We start from the raw sequence: 7,231 nt of genomic DNA, 5'->3' as shown, positions 1-7,231 counted from the left end.
ATCAGAATGATGCTAACACACTGATCTCTGGTTGCTCTCGTGGGCGTGGGACGCAGGACGGGTTCAGGATTCTGGGCTATAGCAGCCCACAGCTCTACCCTTCTGTGTGAGTTTGGAGGTGGCGGGGAGAACCTGTGAGGTGCCCCCTCCAATCCACAGCACCCCAGGGCAGTGAAGGTGGCAGCTGGTGTCCAGCAACCTGGATGCCCAGCCACCTGGACGCCCCCCTCTGTTTCTCAGATCAGGCTGGGGAGTGGGGAAAGCACCTCTCTTTGTAGCTGGGCTTTCCAGATGAATTAAGCAGAGGAACATCCTCACTTGCGGTGATCAGTGTGGTGACTCAGTGCTCTCCTGGCCAGGCATAGCCATGAGGATTGACTGCTCTTCTTGCTGCCCCCTTGGCCCTCCCCCTCCTCCTCCTCAGCCATATGGTTGGTGAGGTGTGGCTCAGGGTCCCCCTGTCTCTTGGGGATCCCCCTCCACCAAGGGGAGGGAGGGTCCTCCCGTAATTGGACAGTCCCCTCCAGCCCCTCTCACTGGCCCTGGAAAGCTCCAGGTGGTCCATGAGGCACAGGAACAGAGCAATGGGTCATTCTGTTTCTGTAGCCCCTCATGGGGGGGGGGGGTTGAAGAAATTTCCCAGAAACTATAGTAAAAAAAAAAAGAAAGTAGGAGAAAAGAGATTTAAAAAATTAACCTGGCTGGCAGGTTCAACAGCTACACAATAGGAGTTCCCTAAAGAAAGAATTGAGGAGGAATAGACTCATATCTTGCATTCCAAAATGCTAGAGAAAAAAATAAATTTTTTTACAAGCTTCCAGAGGGGACAAAAAAAAACAGGTCACATACTAAAGAATCAGAAATCAGAATGTCTCCAGACATTTCAAGTGTACCAATGAAAGCCAGAAGATAACAGAGAGATGCCTCAACTTCTGAAGAAAATAATTTCTAACCTAAACTTCTATACCTAGCCAAACTGTCACTCAAGTGTGAGGGTATAATATGGACATTTTCAGATATACAAGCACTCTAAAAATTTACCTCCAGAGGCTTCTTGATAATGTGCTCCGTCAAAATGAAAAAGTAAACTAAGAGAAGAATATATGTATGGTATAGAGGACATAGAAGGTGCCACACAGGTAAGAGATGGAATTCCCAAGATGAGGATGATAAAGGGAGATCCCAAGTGTGGAGAGCAACCACACTAAACCTGAGATTTCTGAATGTCTTGTGATGAGATTAATATGACTGGTGAGAAGCTTGCAGTTGAATAAGAACATCGAAAAGTAATAACTATTAGCTCCATTGAAAATAAAAAGTTGTGTGGGAAAGTAAAATGATTATAGTTTACTACACAGCAGAGATGTGAATATATTACAGAGTCACAAGAATGAAAATAATGACGATCTAACCTAAATTGTCATATAAGGTATTTATGTTGGGAGGGTGGATGATGGGAAATGGATGTGTGTGGTGGTGGAGGCTGGGAAAGGATGAAGGTAAATCATCATCTTCCAGGATATTGACTTTATAATGAAATATCAAGAAAGCATTTTATTTAGAGACATGGAGGTAAGTATCTACAAAATAACCAGCCAAAAGATATGAAAGATATGAAAAGATATGAAAAATCATTGCATGAAATATAAAGAAAAAATATTTTGGAAACCATATTACTTTTTGCATAAACCAAGCATTGGAAAAAAATACTTATGGTCTTAAGCAAAGAATTTTTACTGGAACATAATTAACAGAAAAAGGAAAGAATTGTGAAAAGGTCATGTAATTGGAAGTGTGGAAATTTATTTAAAACAAAAAATGTGGCTCACACTTTGCTGTACAGCAGAAACTAACAGAACATTGTAAAACAACTATACTCCAATAAATATTAATTTTAAAAAATGTGGCTCAAGCCTCAACTGCTTTTATAGCTTTATAGGATAAAATGATAAAAATGAAACATTAAAGTTTTTTAAAAACAGAGATGGAAGTGATGTGAACGAAGCAGGAAATGAAGCCAGACCACCTGACTGTGTACAGGGTCCAAGAGGCCATACATTCAGAGTCTCACACCTTCCAGGGAATGTTGGGTTGAAAGCTCTGGAGTAAAAACACAAATAAAAAAACAAATCAGGGTACCACTCTGGAGGTATGCCTACAATGGACAGATTCAACACGTTCAACAAAGAAATCCCAGCCTGAGTCCCTTTGGACCCTGCAGCCCCAGACACCCATCAGAAGTGGGAATCGGAGAGCAGCTCAGTGAAGTGGCTGAGGGCTGCCTGGAGGAGGAGTGCCCTGAGATGCTCAGAGGGATCACCTACTACCTGGACTAAGTGTTCACTTCTTCTTATGTTCTACTCATCAGCATTGAGCAAAAGAAGGGCCAAGAAACCTTGAGGAAAGGGGACATAGAGGGTGCATGACTCAGTGGAAGAGAAGGAGGAAGGCTTAGAGGTGTGGAACAGTGTGCCTCAGAATCCTGCTTAACCCACCAAAAGTACTCTCAAAAGCTGTAGGTTCAGGACAAGGTTGGGGACAGGGAAGGACATTGTCAGCCCACTCCTGAGACTCAAGAAAAGGGCCTAAGTCTGGATTCTGTCCTTGTCCTGAGCTCCCCAGGGAGACACTGGCCTGGATAAGCCCCATGGTTCTATAATTCTCACTCATGGTAGTATTTTTTTCTTACCCTGTATTTGGTGGACAATACGTGGAAATGCTGTCTTTAATAATTAGTCATGGAAGAAGAACCAAATAACTCAGAAGGAAGTAACACAGCCAGTGATATTTCAAAGCAACTTCTGACCTTTGAACAAATAAAGAATAACACGTGACAGGAGAAAAGTTTCAGATCAACGAGGAGACGTAGAGTCCACTTGAACAGTCCACGTGAACAGTCCAGGGATGAGGCAATGTGAGATCTGCCCCATTTACAACAGGAGAGATGGGCAAGGGGGAGAAAACCTCAGAAGACCTGAGTCCTGGCCAGGTGTGGGGACAAGGAGAGGGCACAGAGCCACTTGGACACCTAGAGAAACTTCCTGGAGGGGCTCAGACTTCAGGGGAAGCCTAAGACAGCTTGCCAAGAAGAGGTTAAAAAGATTGTTCCTGGGCTTCCCTGGTGGCGCAGTGGTTGAGAGTCCGCCTGCCGATGCAGGGAACACGGGTTGGTGCCCCGGTCCAGGAAGATCCCACATGCCGTGGAGCGGCTGGGCCCGTGAGCCATGGCTGCTGGGCCTGCGCGTCTGGAGCCTGTGCTCCGCAACGGGAGAGGCCACAACAGTGAGAGGCCCGCGTACCGCAAAAAAAAAAAAAAAAAAAATTGTTCCTGACCAGTCGGGTGTGAGACAGCTGAGATGTGAAGGTGGCAAGGTCCCGACAAGGGAAGCAACCCAAGGGTGGGGCGGGGCCATGGGCATCGACTGGGCACAGCAGGGAGGAAGAAGGGGTCCAGAGAGCCAAATGTGGGTCCTGCCATGGTCACCTCCTGCCCACCCAGCAAAGACCCACCAACAGATTCCCTGCGGGCAGGACCAACTTCCGGTGCAATCTGAGGATGCCCCCCCCACCCCCGGCCAGGAGAGGCTCGTTGCCACAAATTATCTCCTTCTGGACAGTTCCTCAGTCCCTAAGTACTACCTCGGCTCTCTATGGAGGATTTCTCTGGGGATCGTTCACCAGGGGATTGGAGGGATGGCATGCTCTGAATTAGGCAGGAGACACCAACCGGGTATAGGACTTAAATACATTCTCTGCTAATGCTCTCTTCAATTCAGCTGAATGCTGCTTTTCAACCTCGTTTCTCACTAGAACTGGCTGTTCCAGCCAAATAGACCTTGTTGTTTGTCGTCATCACACATTTTTAGTGTTTTCACTCTCTTTCCTTTGTTCATTTGGTGGTGAATTCATTCAAGAATTCTATATTGAGTATCTGTTTTCTGCTTGGTACTCTAATAAGCACTGGAGACCCAGTAGAACAAGGTAGGTACAGCCCCTTCCTGCGTGGAGGTTACCCCAATTCTGCTTACTGAAACAACCCTCACTGTTAAGGTCCAGCTGCAATCTCACCTCCTCCCACGACCGCTTCCATGATAACCAATTCCAACATGCACTCTTTTCATGCTGAGATTTCTTTCAGATAGAAGTATCAGGGGAGATTTCAAGAAGAAGTCTGAGTGAAGCCTATCTGTACATCATCTGAGGGTGTCACAAGAGATCCCAGACCACCCATCACTGAGGCTCTTTTTTTTTTTTCCTTCCCAAGTGAAAAGAAAGAGAAAGAAAAGTAAAGAAATCAAAGCTGGGACTATCTGAGGGAAGAGCATTTGGGGCAGAGGGCACAGCAAATGCCAAGTCCTGGGGAAGGAAACATCTAGGTGTTTGAAAGACAGAATAAAGACCAGTGGGGCTGGACCATTGTGAACAAGAGGAAAGCCCTAAGAGAAGATGTTGAAACCAGATCACGTCGGACTTTGTAGGCCTTGGAAAAGAGTTTCTACTGCAAATGGAACTCCTGGTGGGTTTTAGCCAAGGTGGCAATATGATTTGATTTAAGTTTTTAAAATATCCCTTCAGCTGCTGTGTGAACTGACCACAGTGATGCAAGGAGGGAGATCAGGAAAACAGATCCAGGCCCCAGTGAAGGGCTTGGACCGGAGTGGCAGCAGTGGAGAAGGTAGTAAGCAGCCAGATTAGGATATATCCTGGAGATCAAGCCTCCAGGACTTGCTGATGGATCTGCGAGCACTGGGTTTGCTGATGGGCTGGATATGAGCTGTTGGGGGGAAGGGACCACTCAAGTGTGCATCCCAGGTTTTTGCTCTGAGCCACTTCCTGCAGCCCCACCTCTGCAGGCTGTCACGTTGCACACGGGCTTCCTGTCTCAGCTTCCTTTGATGGAAGCCCGGGCCTGGACTGTGGCAGAGGTGATGCTGTGTGTCCACCAAGCCAATCCATTGTCCTCCTGGATACACAGGATGGCCTCAGTCCCCAGGCCCCTGACATCTAGGCGGGGCCATACGTCTCGGTCACTAACTGTGAAGTAAGTGAGAAACACACCTTTATTTTAAGCCTTTGAGATGCAGAAGGGTTTTTTTTTTGATAACTCGGTTTGTCTTTCATGATTAATGCATGGACTTTCTTCTATTTTCTGTGCCCACCCTCTCCTAGGATTTTCACTCCATTTCCATGGATTTGAAGCCATCAATCTGCTGAAAGCTCTCAAATTTGTATCTTCAGCCTAGGTGGCTGGATTAATATCCCCCACAGCAGGAGAGCTCCAGGAAATACTTTCTACCGGGGAGATTAATAACTGCTATCGATCATTCTTAAACAAAGTGGCCCAAACTGAAGAGACTCAACTGAATTTTTCCCTGAAGCCCCCTTGGCAGATATCTCCTCATGCCCCTGGCTTCCCCAGAAGGGGCAGAAGGAGAGAAGACAACCCCCCCTCCCAGGTAGCCTCATTTTATTTTATTTTCCTCTTCCCCATATGGAGGTTAAAGTTCATCGTAACTCTGAAGTACACAGCACAGGATCAGCCCGATGACTCAAGGCCCCTAGGGTTTTCCTTTATGCAGTTACTTCCCAAATTTTCTCACATCCTCACATTGCAGCTCCTTGGTTGTTTATAGGAGATGAGCCTCTGCCCCACACACTACCTTCTAGTGGGTTCTCTTCCCGCCGGGCAAATGAGTCAGGGTGAGCAGCCTCGGAAGCTGGGGTGAGGGGCACTTTCTACCTTTCTCTATCTCCACCCTGAGTTATGAAATCTCTACGCTGTGACTCTAACTTTGGGAGATCATCGCCCCCTTGAGAATCTGATGAAATGAGTTGGTCCCTGTAGCAGATGCCTTTGGTAACCTGCCCATAACCTGTCAGCACCCGACGTTCTTGTACATGACTGTATTAGTTTCCTAGGGCCGCCGTAACAGAACACCACACGATGGGTGGCTTAAAAAACAGAAATTTATTTCTCCCAGTTCTGGAGGCGAGAAAGCTGAGATCAGGTGTTGGCAGGGTTGGTTTCTCCTGAGGCCTCTCTCCTTGGCTTGCAGATGGCCATCTCCTTGTGTTGTCACGCAGTTGTTCCCCTGTGTACGCACACCCTGGTGTCTCCTGTGTGTCCAACTTTCCTCTTCTTATAAGGGCACCGGACAAATTGGATTAGAGCCCACCCTAATGGCCTCATTTTAACTCAATTACCTCTTTAAAGGCCCTATCTCTAAGTACAGTCATATCCTGAGGTACTGGGAGTTAGGGCTTCAACGCATGAATTTGGGGGAACACAACTCAGCTCATCACATTGCCCTTGGACTGCAAACTTCTGCTTCTCTGCTCTGGGCTGATGCTTATTTTACACATTGCAAAACTATAAAGGCCTTCTGGGTAACAGTATGTCTTCTTAAGGATTCCAAGAAATGGAGAATTAAGTCCTAAACATCTGCATTTTAATATAGGAAATTAACCTATTTAAATATGTTGTGATTTCTGACACAGTTAAATTGATTGCTTTCCTCTCATCTTCTGTTTCCTAGTTACTGTGTTTTCTTGTTACTTCAAATGTACCACGTGTGAGACACGCAGCTTAGGACACCATGGTCAGCGTGACAGGCACAGCCCCTGCCTCTGCAGCACCTGCAATCTTGCAGAGCTGTATTCAGGAACATTCTTCGGTGCCACTTCTCTTTAGGAACCAGGGTCAGGGCTCTCCCAGCTCTCCTGACTCCAGCTGTCAGGCATCTCCCATCTTCCTCTCCACGTCAGGCATCTCCCATCTTCCTCTCCACCCCGCTGGTTAAGAGGACCAAACGCTGCCAGGTTGCAGTGGCTTGAGCAGTGATGGTGGGGCAAGAACTGGAGATAGTCAGTGCTCACAGGGCTTTTTTCTGGAAGGCCTAAGAATTGAACAGTGGTAGACAGCAGGGACAAAGAGGTGACACAGAGGAAAGTTAGGAAGGTAACCGGGGGCTGCATTCCTTCCTGCCGCCCAGGGCCCCTCCATGCCCTGGGCTCTAAGACCTGCCATTGCTATGATCAGAGCCTCACCCAGGGCGCTCCTCCCAGGCATCACCTCCTTGCCTCCACACTGGCTTCGGAGTGATTCTCCAGCCCCACCCCTTGCTCAGGAAACCATGTTTCTGCTGCTTCTCAAACGCAGGCAGGAGGAGGACTGCCTCCAGCTGCTGGTCTTTCCTCCGAGGGGGAATGGAAAGCGAAGAGATAGACACAG

Source organism: Delphinus delphis, chromosome 15 (assembly GCF_949987515.2).
Source record: "Delphinus delphis chromosome 15, mDelDel1.2, whole genome shotgun sequence".
Classification (NCBI taxonomy): Eukaryota; Metazoa; Chordata; class Mammalia; order Artiodactyla; family Delphinidae; genus Delphinus; species Delphinus delphis.
The sequence above is the reverse complement of the archived record's forward strand: the minus strand, read 5'-3'. Positions refer to the sequence as shown.